Here is a 13615-nt window from a genome sequence, read left to right on the forward strand (position 1 = left end):
AAAATAGAAATAAATTAAAGAACAAAATAAAAGATAGATAGGAAACAGGGAGATCATTTGCAAAAGGAAAGGGACCAAGAGGTGGTGAGAGGAGGGGAGAAAGAGGAGGGGAAGTGGATAAAAACAAGTGGAATTCTTGATCTGGCCCTAGAACTTGGAAGGGCTTTGGACATCAGCCATTAGGAGCAGAGGGGATGAGTTATATTTCACCTTTACACTATTGCTGTGGTGCCCAGGGAATTGTACAGTTGTCTATGAGCTGTATGAGTCTTTTCTCCATGACTGTCTCTTGAGCCTTCTAGAAGTTTAAATAAAGAAAGGAAGAGGGATTGCTGCTTCCCTACCTTTCAACATGTGTGACACACATGATATTTCCCACTTACACTGTCTGCAGCTGAGCCACAGGTCATGGGAAACTGGGCCAGCAGCAACAGAGGGCAGGCAGCGCAAGGCCCGTGGAGAGACTGTGGCTGAGGTGGGCCCTGGGTGGCGAGTCTTCCTTTCACAGACCACAGACGTGTAGGTAGGATCCACTGCTCTAAAACTCAGCTCTGTATGAAGGAAGGACTAACCTTGACCTTGCTCCTACAAGTAAGTCCACTGCACAAGGCACCGTGATGCATTTGGTAAGGTCTGGGACTAAAGGGAAATTTTTTTTGAATTTCTGGAAATAACAAAAATTAATGCACAAAGTTTAACATTTAGAATTTAAGACATTAAATGCATCAAAGGATGAACAGTTTTTCCAATTGTATTGGTGCAGTAAAATAATTAAATCAAAATTTATAACAGTTGGGATTCAGATGTTTTCTACAAACTAGAACTCCTTTTTCTTCACATAAATGGAATTACTTGGGATATTTTAGTGATTTATACAGGTCTTTAAAAATAATGATGAATAAGAGATGACAAAACCTAAATTGACAGGCTAGAGCAAATAAACAGAATTATATTAGACAGAAGCAAGAAAATGACCATTTTAGGCGGCATGCCCACTGGGCTGTAATTAGGTCTAATGCTGTTGTTTATGGTATTTTGTATGCTGCTGGTGGTCAGTGAAAGTTTAAAGCACAATCAGGAACATATTCTGCAGTAATGTATTTTACATTTGATGCACAGAGACTTGAATATACAAATTACTGTCTACTAATTTAAAAAATACTTCCCCAACAAACAACCCCCCTTAATCAGTACCTTCCAGTTTCTTGACAATATTGAAATAACTACTTAATATCAAGAAATATATTTTTTGAAAATTCACTGATAGTGCTCATGATAAAAAAGGGGAAGAAATATTGGGCAAAAAAGGGAAGAATCATAGTTAAATAATACAAGGAATCACAAGTGCGTAAGTTAACACAGGGCTATTGTACTGAGTTCTGGACTTAGAAAATGGACAGTTTCTTTCTTCCGCCTGACTTGTACCAAAAAGTTCTACACACAGGAGTGTGTGTGTGTGTGTGTGTGTGAAAGAGAGTACAGGAGAGAATGAAAGCAAGAGAGAACAGAATAATATAATGTTAAAGGAAAAGAAAGCACAAAGACATGAATATTAAAATGGAGCGAGAAATGGCATCACTTTAAAAAATGCCAACCTGGTGGCCTACGAGTTTAGACCTCAGGTTTGAGCTGGAAATTCTAGCACCCATTCAATAAAAGAGGTATTTGGGGGTAAGGTGTACCTGACATACACATTATTTGTGGTGCTGGAGATGCACAAATGTCCCTGAGGCTGGGCAGCTCTTTCCCGAATCTTGATAGGGATCGTGGAATACAACGAGTGACATTTTCAAAGGAGCTCTTCTGTGGTACAAAGATTCATTTTTTTAAATTTTCATTTTTAACAGTACATGTTTGCAGTACAAAAGATCTAGCTCCCTGTTTCCTATTATCTTTTATTTTTATTTTTTAATTTATTTATATTTGGGTTTCTCAGAAAAGAAATCATGCAGTATTTAAGCTTGTATGTTTGATTTATTTCGCTTAACATTATGGCCTCAAGGTGCATCTAGTTTCTACACATGACTCAAATTTATCCTTCTTTATGGCAGAGTAGTACTCCATTGTGTGTGTAAGCCTCAATGTAAGTCAATAACTTCACACTCAACAACAATTTAGCAACAATCCTAGAGGGGATTGTTACACTATGGACCATGTATATAGCAGAATGGAAGGACCAGAAGTTGCTTCTGAGGCAAAAGTGGTTCGGGAAGGAATGAGTAGAGATAGGTAGACTCGTGTCTTCCCAGCTCTTTCTGCTTTTTCAGTGCTCAAGAGTCAAGAAGTGATTAAATACAGTTACTTAAACAGAGAAGGAAGTGGCTTTATGCATAAATGTAAAAGAAAAGAGAATGACTTAGTCTTATTATATATATAGTTAAGCATCCAATCACTATCCCTTTCTTCATTCATTGTATAGTTGCAGACTTGGACCAGGGGTCAGTTCTTTATCTCCTATATGAGTGGATATACAAGCAAGCACAGACTCAGAGTACGGATGAGATATAAATGTGCTGTAATGTTCCTTTCTGTCCCTCTAAGGCTCAGCTTGCTGACCCAGAGCCACTCACTTCGCACAACTGCAGAAGGCATTTACATGTCATTTTATGGGAACATCTAGAGGTGCCTGAAAATTGTACTACTAGAAATTCTAGGAGGATTATTTTGCCAAAGAGTAGATTTAAGGTTTAATTTTCTCCCATTTTTAAGCAGGGTAAAGTGCAGTTGGGTGTTAATGAAGGGATGATGTTGCTGTCTCCAGTGAGCTGGGTCCATTTGGTCAGGAAAAGAGACAGTTTTCCCACAAGGAGGTGGTAGAGATGCCAGAGCAGCACAGGGGAGCTACAGCTCCCCCCAACCCCCGGCCCTTGCTGTATGCTCTGTTGGAGTGGTGGCTGTTAAACCATCAAGGAAATAGAATTTTCAAAAAGTTAAAAACATAACTCACACAAATGTAAGTGTTCGTCAGTGTTTTAATTTGATTCTTCTATCAATGTAAGATCCACTAAGATGAAAGGCTGATTCTAAGAGCATTTAAGAAACTGAGCATTTATAAGAAAATAAGGAGATTCAGATGAGATTGCTAAATTAGATTGGAGACTGGTTAATGGCCTAAAAGCTAATATAGTATAACATATTGGGTTATTTTTCTAACTGATAGAAATAATTTAGATAAAATTTCTTAATGTTCTTTTTACAGAATTAATTGAGTACAGTCCCGACTCTTAACAGGAAATACTAGAGATCCTGATCGCAGTAAAGGTAATACAGGGTTGCACTGCTGCTGGGTTTTTATTTTTTTGCGGTACCAGGGATTGAATTCAGAACCTTGTGCTTGTAAGGCAGGTGCGTTGCCACTGAGCTAAATCCCTAGCCCTACTGGGTTTTTAATATCACCTTTTTTTTTTTTTTTTTGCAGTTATTTTTTAAAAATTCTTTTATTGGTACATTTTAGGTATACAATACATTTACGTTTCTCATTGGGAATTGTACCTTTACATAATGCATCTTGGTTCTTATTTTTTCCCCATTCCTAGCCCTCCCTTCACCCCCTCCACCCTTCCCTATTTACGAAGACTTTGTTTCCATTTTTTCCATTTCTCATCATTTTTCCTTTCCCTTCTTTCCTTTCCCCTGCCCCTCCCACTTCCCCTACCCCTTTGGACCTTTTCTTCCTATTTTACATTATCGATTATTCATTCTAATCATTGGTACATTTTAGGTATACAATATAATGACATTCATCATTGGAAATTTGCACCTTTACATAGTCTCTCTTGGTTCTCATTTTTCACCCTTGCCCTGCCCTCCCTTCAACCCCTCCATCCCTCCCTATTTACAAAGACTTTGTTTCCATTTTTTCATTTTCTTATATTAATTCCATTCCCTTCTTTCCTTCCCCTCCCCTCCCCCTTCGCCCCTTTTCTTCCTATTTCACATTATTATATGTTTTTATTATATCTATTAATATTAACTTTTATTAATTTATCCCAAAAGCACACACATGGTGCTCTGGATCAAGAAGAGATTTCCTAAGCACATCAACCCGCCTTACCCCAGGTTTTTACCTCTTGATAAAGGTCAGGCCAAATGTTCTACCTAAATGGCTGGATTACTCCATAGGTGAAAACAAGGAAAAAGACTTTTCTCTGCTTATGATGGGGGATAATGAAGCCACCTCGACCTCTTGGAAGCGTCTCATTGAAAATCTCATGGGCCTAAATCCTTACTTCAATACTTTGATTTATAGATGATCTTATGTCCTCAGGCTATTCCTCCTTGAAATTGTAAATAGCCAGGAAACAACGCCCCAGTCAGAGCAGTAACCATTTGACTTTCTTTGTGATCTTTCTGGATGAGAGAATTTAGCTCCATTATTAGGGAAACAAAGAATTACAGATGTAATCTTTGTGGTAAGGGAAACATGTTTCTGGGACAGGTGAATCTTTTTTTCTAAGATTTTTCTATTTCTATATTAGACATACATTTTTCTCTTAGCAAGCTAGGTTTTTTTTTTTTTCAGGAGGAAACACTATAATCTAATTGTTCTTAAATGTGAACCCTGGGCTAACAAGATCAGCATCACTAGGATGTATTCAGAAGCGCAAAGTTGCAGGCATAGAGTCAGATTTACTCAATTATAAACTGGGAATGTGGAGGTGCTTCATGTACTCTGTTCGGGAGCCAGTACTGTGGGGCACGGATTCTTGAGCTAGTCTTGATACTGTATTTCTCTTCACTGTTTACAGCTGTCTGTGTGCTCCCCCCCCACCTATTGCTCTTTACCAACTAACAAAGTCTATCTACTGCCATGCCAAAGCCTGCTCTCACTACAGTGGGTTTGATGGTAACCAGAAAGAGTCAATTTATACAAATGAAGCATTTTAATATAATAAAGAGATGACATATTCCCGTCTCTGAAAGGCTGTAAAAATTAGATGAAGAGCCAACTATTCTGGATGATTTAAATATGGATGAGTGGCAGGAGGCTGGCCTAAATGATTGTGAGCCGCTTCAGTTTCCTCAAGGCAAATAGTAGGGAGGCCAAATAATAAAACTTCCGGAAGAATAACTGAGCATAATCATGCTTATCTGATCCACCTTTTGGAGAGCAGACATTTAGAACATTTTATATTGCATATTGTAGCACCAGTACATTTAGGAAACAATAATGACTATTTTCACATGTTTCATAGAAGTTTTATGTTTTTAATTGGCCTGTATCCTGGTGTCATCTATCTCTCTTCATCCCCAAATTGTTTAAAGTGTTCCATGGTGTCTGCTACTTGCTTTCTGGTGCCTCCACAAGGGGGCCATTAGAATTCCCTTTATCTGTAAACAGTGTATTCTGTACACAAAAATGGGTTCAATCTTATCAGCGAGAACTCTAGGGGCCTAAAAGAAACTACCCATTTGCTCAGGTAATCTGTCCTTCTGGAACATTGGTGAATGATGTCAGAGCATATGAAATTTGATTTCTAAAATCTCACAAGTGAACTCTTGAAATTCTTTTTTGGTTTTATGAATCTAGGCAAAGAGAACATCAGGGATTGCTTACAAACATTTCCAAAATTCTAGTTTTATTTCCATAAACATAAATCTGATTTGCTTGGCTTTCATGACAAAGATCAGAAGAATTAATCCATAACAGAGAAGAAACACATAGTAAGGAAAATATAATTACTAGCATGTTTTTTAGTGCTGTGGCATTGATGTTTGGCCGATATGCAAGTGTGATATAAGGAAAATGAGACAAAGACCTAAATTTAGATAATACAGTATGTTACGTTAAAGAGAGAATAATCCAGGTTAGTATGAATATTTGTGGCTTCAGAAATAGAGTGCTTGTGTATTTCCTATATCACTCATTTTCATAAAGCAGAATTGTTTTTATGGACTGTAGAATTATTCCTTGCAGTACTGTATTCCTTGTTGCTTCTAAGATTGGTTTGGAAGCAGTAGTCATTACTTCCCAAATTGCTAGTATTTATCTCGGATTCTGTGGCCGTTTTGTCATCTCTCTCAAGAGATGACCTAAATATGAATATCCAAATATAAATAAGGTACACAAATCTCTTTATCCTTTTCCCCAGGAGGCCTTACTCTTGAAAGGATTATTTTTTTAAACCTACTTTATAGGAAACTTCTGTATGATTCAATCAAATTGTCATTTTTCTTTCTGTTCATTTTCCAATTCTGAAACCTGTTTTCTTTTGATTTGAGACTGCTAAACACGCCAGGTTGTGGAGAAAATTTGATTCTTCAGTTTAAAGGAACTTTTTTGTAGGAACTAGCCTATGAGGTGAGCTTAGACCTGACCAAGGGTTGGTGAAGATGAAAAATAAAGAGACACAGAAATGAGTTAAAATCTGAGGGGCCAGGGGGCTCATATCTCTCTTCGACATAGAACCCCAAATGCCTGGCACACTCTGGTTTTATTCACTCAGACATGGGCACGAGCCATTAGAGTTCCACAGGATTCATCTGTCTCCCACCCTCCATGGTACTTCTCTGGGCGAACAACTTGACCTCAGGTGTTTTTACTTCTCCCTGCAGCAGGTTAGCATGCTTGCACGCGCTCTTTCTCAGTGCTCACCGAGGAGGCCAATTAGGCCTCATTCTTCCCATCTGATCTCCACACTTTTCAGTTTGGCTTGAGAAGCCTGTAGTACTAGAAAAGAATAAATGCCTGGACATCAAATTTTGAGTAGGGACAAGCTGTCCGGTCAGACCTCCTTCAAGATGGACAAGGTCAGTTACTATCTTGTTTAACAGGACCTTGCTGTTCTGACATATGCTTCTGGTAGCATGGCCCTGTGGCTAGTGTAAGGCAACAGGTATATCTCCAAGGGGAAGGCAGAATTGCTCTGGGTATGGCATGTGCTCTTGTCACCGATGTGATGTGATCTTTCCCTTATATACCCGGTTCTCGAGAGGATCTGTTCCAAGGGCTCCAGCCTTATTCCTTGAATATCTTTCTTTCCGACTGAGCCTGGAGTCTTTTCTCATTTGATGATGTCCTTATCCTCTGTCTGTCTGTCTCTGTTTGCCCCACTCCGTGAATCTGGCTGAGGACTCAGATGCAGGTGCCACCCTTACCTTTTTCTTCAGAGACAGAACACAGATCATCTTATTTTAATATCTTAACAAGTAACCATCAAGAGGCGTATAGGGAGGGAATAAAAAAGATCAGACTCTAAGAAGTCAGAAAGTATGTAAGACATCTGGCAGTGTTTTAGTTCTCCTAGGCCCTTTCCTAATACTCCCTTTCCTTAGTGTCCACCGTAAACACCAATTCCATAGTGGCAAAATTATGACACTATCTCATGTACCATGAACCCAGGAAATTAATCCCAGATCAGCAAAGGGATGAAAGATATTGACTACAGAATATATTTTTTTGAAAAAAGGCTCAGCAAAAGGATGGAGAGGACACAAATTTGATTATGAAATTGATTTCTAAAGATAAATGAAATCTCCATGTAATAGAATTTCTTAATACATAGCCTATGAAATTGAAAATAATTCTATTTCTTTACTAAAATGGAGTAGGCTGTAACCTTGCCTAGCAGATTAAAATAAAGGGCCAAGGTGGTGACTGGTGGTGACTTTGTAGTTTTCAGTGCCATCATAACTAAGCTTTACAAATACTGTATTCTAGGCTGTCCCCCAAATAAAAGGTTGAGCATCTTCCCGATGATTCCCTCTCTTTCTGACTTGTGTAATTTGTATATTTGTGTGCTGTAACTATTCTTCTTGTCCAGCTAGTGTGGTTTCAGTACCTTCTGGAAATAGATTTCCCTGTGGCTTCTTGGCACTGAGCAATATGTCCTAATCCTAACATTGTGCTCTTCCTTGGGAAGGAGACTATTAATGATGTAAAGTTAACTATAGCACAGTAAGCCATCCACATTTATGATTCTAAGTTTTTATTCTTGGCAGTAGAAATGTGCTTGGTGGTTAATTTTATACCATGCTACAACCCAAGAGTTTATGTCTGACAGCCTTACATAGAGAAAATGAGTATTTTTAAAGCAACCTAGTAACTCTTGGTGTGCATCAAATAATTTGGGCTAGGAATGGATAGTGAGTAAAGCCTATTGTATTCTGTAATTTTGTTGCAACTACCTGCTCCTGATATGAAAAGTGGATATTATACCTAGAACTAATTTATTTATTTATTTTCTTTCTTTCTTTCTTTCTTTCTTTCTTTCTTTCTTTCTTTCTTTCTTTCTTTCTTTCTTTCTCTCTCTCTCCCCCCTCTCCTTCCTTCCTACATTCATTCTCTCTCCCTCCTTGTCCCTCTCCCTCTCCCCTCCCTCTCCCTCTCCCCTCCCTCTCCCTCTCCCTCTCCCCTCCCTCCCCCTCTCCCCTCCCTCCCCCTCTCCCTCCTTCCCTCCCCCTCTCCCTCTCCCTCCTTCCCTCCCTCCCTCCCTCCCTCCTGATTCTGGGGATTGAACTCAGGGCCTTTGTACTGAGCTACATCCCTAGCCCTGTATAAAGTTTTTATTTTGAGAGAGGATGCAATCTTCCTGCCTTAGTCTCCCAGAGTGATGAGGTTACAGGCATGTGCCACTGCACCCGGCAGAACACATTTTTTTGAGGGTGCCTATGTCACCTTTTCCCCACCAAAGGACAGATGGAAGGCTGAGAGATTTCTTGTGTCAGCCTTCTCTTTGGCTCTGTGGGGCAGTATACTCCTGAGGATGGTGAAATGGGAAGAGCAGGAAAGATCTGAGTTTGATTTCTTGTGCTAGGGGTAATACTAGAACCGACCTAGGGTTACTGCCAGGACTGAGGGAGAAATGCATGTGAAATGCTCAGCACAGAGCAGACACATGGCTCAGTAACTGTCATAGCCATCATTATTATCAGCTGTGTTCCTGGGTAATCTTTAAAATTTTTATTCTGTTCCCTCCTCTATAAAATAAGGAATATTCAAATCCTTACATGACTGTTGTGAGGTCAAAGAGCACACATTAAGTGTGTGTATAGCCTTACACCTTACCAGGTGTTAACTGGCTTCCCTCAAGAGAGCCAAAGAGTGTAGTTCTTGTGTGCTAATCTTTTTTTTTGGTACCGGGGATCGAACTCCGGTCCTTGTGCTTGTGCAGCAGGTGGCTAAACCACTGAGCTAAATCTCTGGCCCATGTGCTGAATCTTGAAATGTCACTGTGTAACTATTTTATTGATGCCATCAGGAAGGAATTTTATTTTGTTATTATTTTATTTGCCTTGTTCTTGAGTCCTTTCTGTCTGATCTCCTTTTTCCACCTTAAGAAACTATTTTAGAAAGACCCTATAGTTTTGTAATCAAACTCAAGAGTTAGAGACAATCTCAATTTCATTTTTTTTTTTTTTGTACTGGGGATTGAACTCGGGTCCTTGCACTTGCAAGGCAGGCGGTGGAACCACTGAGCTAAATCCCCAGCCCTCAATTTCAGATAAGAAAAACCTCTGTCTTACCTAAGTACAAACCTCCATCTCTTACCCAGTTAAATGGTTTCCCCTTCCCTAGCTCTCTCCTTTCTGTCCTGAGCTTGGAAGGAAACGCACAAGAAAGGGAAGCATGGTTGCCCTTTGGTGACCCCTCCTGGATTTTTCATCTCTTCATTCTTATTCTTGCGGATGTTTCTGATTCTTGCAGGTTGAGGATTGGGAAGAAGGAGGAGGAAGAATGGGACATGAGAGTCTAAACTGATGAGCTGGTGTCATGCCCCCGCGTGGCAGCTACCCAAATACTTCGCCTGTCACAGGCAGCTTTCTAAGGAGCCTCACTGTAGGGAACCTTCCACCGGCAGTTCCTTGATGCAGGAGATGTTTTTCTTGCTGAGATTTTGGACTTCTCTAAGGTCTTCCCTGGTGGTCACTGCTAGCCTTCCTGGTGTAGCTGGTTCTTCTGAAGGCAATGCTCTGGCCTGCCCTTTGTGTCTAGGTGCCTTCTCCCACTCCATCAGGGCCAGGCGACTTCTTCAGGGAAATGAGGTTCAGTGACACCTTAGTTTTAGGGAAAGATGGTGAGGTTCTCCCGAGACCTCCCTGCTCTGTGCTCTACTCTAGGCCTATGGTGGGGCTCAAGTTGCTGTGGGTGCTTCAACATATCCATTCTTCAGGAATATGCACAGTGTCAGTATATCAGGATTACTGAAACAACCTAAGTAGCTCTCAATAGGAGAATAGCTAATTGTAAACCCACTTTATGGTTATAATACAATAGATAAAATATTGACCTAATAGATAAAATATTGGGCCTAACTATTTTTGTGGATTTACAAAATATGTTGTATGTGGGGAAAATAAGCACATACCAGAGTCAGCCAAAAAAATGTATACACACTTCAGCAGTTTGCCCTGCTAGTAAATGTCTGGAAGCTAATGGCCACCACTTTAAGCACCTCTTATAATTGTAGAGGCCAAAGATATCTTGAATTAATTTCATGATGTCTCAATAAATTTAGTATCATAATATACAAGCTTTTCTTTCCCTGATATATACATTTTTTGGCAGACTTTGTATATAATATAGACCCCTCCAAAGCCTTGTGTATTATCACATGTACACACATGTGCACAAAGAAGCATTTAGAAGCCTACCCAGCAAACTTGGAACTAAGGAGAGCCAGTGGAAGCTGGTAGTGAAGAAGGCCTTCCTCATGATTTTAGTTAGAACCAAAATTTGGCTTACTTTTGTGTAGGTTGGGTTCATATACTTACTATATACTTGAAAGAACAAGTTTGATTTTGCTTTATTTTTATGAAGGAGGAGAAAAAACCTCCACCTATACATAACCAATATTTATAAGACACATAGATTAGAAAATGATTATTTTAGTCACAATGGTGTACCCTTAAATCCTTTAAGTTGTAAATTCTGGCTCTTAATTAAGAGCCTGTTTAAGTATCATTAATTATTTGACAGGGACTAGAAAAATAAATTTACAGCTTCTCTTAGGAGCTATTCCTAGGGAAATCAATAAGAAACTTAAGTCTCTGGAGTAGGGTTGAAGCATAAGTCAGTGGAAATATAATCCAATTAATTTTTTAAATGACTCATCTTTTTAGAAAAACCCAATATATCTTATAGAGATGGATTAGAATAGCTTTTCTCTCAGGTATCATGATGTGATTAAAAGACAAACAAATGCTGAGCTATGCACTTTTACCTTTGCTATGCCTTTCCCTGCAGTCTAACATAGCCATCTATTCATTGCACATCATACCAACCATCATGCTTTTAAAAATATTCATGTGGCACTTACCACTCTGATTCAACTAGACAATAAATTTTGTGAGAACAGATTCGCCTTGTTCAACATAGTTTTGCTGAAACCTAGGACAGCCATTGGTGTATTAAAGGTGTTCAATGAGTGTTTGTAAAATGAATGAATGGATTTAACTCTGTCTTTAATTAGACTTTTGTTGATTTAGTCACCAAAACTTGTTATCAGGTGCTCAGTATGTACGTGGTGCTGCACGGTGTACTGAGGTTTCAGATGAATAAAGCACAATCTCTGCAGGGAAGGAAATAAACATTTGAATAATAATAATATGTTGGGATGTGTGGCTTTGGGCAAGTCAGCTTGCCTCTCTTGGGCTTAGTTTGCTTTTGTATAACATAAAAACATCAAATTAAATGAATGATCTGTATAACTTTTTCTATCATAATATATGAATTATGTTCATGATATGTGCATATAAATATTTCTTGTAAATGATAGGTGCATGTAAATATTTAATGTTCACTTGAAACATTCACTGAGAAAAATGGGTACTGGGAACTTACAACAGGTTGGCTGGTGATTTGTGATTAGTATGCAGCCTGTGTCCTGAAAGTGTGTCAGCAGCCAAGTTGTTTCAGTAAAATATCTAGTGTAATCCGATCCAGGTATAAGCCAAATGAAAACAACTTCTATAAATACCCTACAATCCAAATTCTAAATATATATAGGGAAAGAAAGTGAAGTTTCTGGGCCAATACTTAAGTGGTAATTATTATTTGTCTTAAGATTCAAGACTTCAGGGATTTTATTTGATCTCTTCTAGAATACAATGGAATCTTCTGTTTTCCACTCTGAGTTCTCCGTGACTAACTCCAAACTAACACAATGGATGAGAAAATTAGAACATCCCACATTCCATACATAGCAATCTCAGAACAATGGTGCTACCACCATCACCAATGTGACTTCTGAAAACAATAAGCAAGTTACTCAGATACTCTTCGTATTGTCCTTCATTCAAAGAAATAGTTTTGTTATTATATCTACACTGCCAAATCACATAGCCATTACAGTATATACTGTGTTTTCTTTTTAATTCTGATTTAGTCATAATTCTATAAGCAAGTATATATTTAATACCAATAGTTCTTATATAGATGTTTTTCTAAACATTTAGATTATACAAAATTCTCTAAGGCAAGATCATGGAAATAGCAGTCTGAATTCTTGCATGTTGATAATAGTTTCCATATGCCTTTTGTCCTTGAAAGTCAGTTTTACTAGATATATACTAGGCTCACGTCTGCCTTCCCTGACTAAAATACTCTTCTTTCTTCTGATGTAAAGCATTGCTGTTGGAAATTTGTCATCTTATTTTTCCCTTCCAAATTACTTTTTCTTTTCACCTAAATATGCAAATACATTTTTTTAAAAGTCTAATAATCATTTTACAAGACTATGAATTTGAGCTGATCATTTTGGCTTGTCATTCTCATTTAAGTTGTGTTGTTTTTAATGTTCATGGAGTCCTAGTATATCTATGTTGGATCTTTTTTGTTTATCTTCACTATTTGTTACTTTCTAACTTCTGGTTTTCTTTCTTTCTCTTTTTTCTTACTCTTCTTAGGGCATTATAGATTTTGTTTATTTTCTTCTGGCATCTCTTTTGGTTTAGTCATTTCTAAAATGACTTTTGAAAAATGTCTATCTCTTTTCTTAAAAAATGCACTTTATTTTTGAGTTTTTCTAATTTATATATAAATTTATTAATGATTTTTGACTTGATCTGGTAGGTCACAATTAGATCTTTTCTTATTGGTATATGTTTGTGATACATAATGGATTTGTTTCCTGGGCAAATCTTTCTGGCACACATTTATTTTCTAGTGCTTTTTCCTCCTTTTTCCTTCTAACAGCCTTGCTTCAGATATGACCAACAAACTTTTCTATAAAAACTTGGTTTTCTAGAACTTTTGGAAGACTTGCCTCAAGTAGCATTCTTAATTCTTCAATGTTCCCTCATATGTTGTTATCCTGAAGTATTAAAACATACATCCATTTACTTTTTGAGATTTCCTGGCTCTATTTCCTTCTTCTGCTTATTGGGAACCTCTCTTTCATTTGTTTTTATTGTTCAATAATTTGGTGAGTCCAATTTCCCTCCAGGAAGTTTCTCTTTCCTGGAGGCTTTCTCCTGAAAAGGAATTCTGGTTGTATGTTTTTGACAGTACATGTAATTCTGATTGCTTTTGTCTCTTTCAGGATTTACTGTGGGTCCTTTGCAATCATTTACTATCAGATTGGAAAAATATTGTCCCTTTTTTGCTGCTGTTTTGAGTCACTTGGTCTTGCTCTCCAGTGAATACCTATACACCATTTTTTTGGTACTGGGGATC

The 13615-nt window shown here is 38.1% G+C and overlaps 1 long non-coding RNA gene across 2 annotated transcripts in view; it reads left to right on the forward strand.

Annotated features, from left to right (window-relative positions):
- LOC110348524 (uncharacterized) overlaps positions 1–13615 on the forward strand; it is a 187960-nt gene that overhangs the window by 4410 nt on the left and 169935 nt on the right. For both annotated transcript variants that reach the window (XR_002393842.2, XR_002393843.2), the window contains exon 2: positions 3200–3261. This is a non-coding gene — a long non-coding RNA (uncharacterized LOC110348524). The remainder of the gene's footprint in view (positions 1–3199; positions 3262–13615) is intronic.

This window comes from Heterocephalus glaber, unplaced genomic scaffold (genome assembly GCF_053883595.1).
Source record: "Heterocephalus glaber isolate CG9 unplaced genomic scaffold, H.glaber_assembly_v1.0 deba00001465, whole genome shotgun sequence".
Taxonomy (NCBI): Eukaryota; Metazoa; Chordata; class Mammalia; order Rodentia; family Bathyergidae; genus Heterocephalus; species Heterocephalus glaber.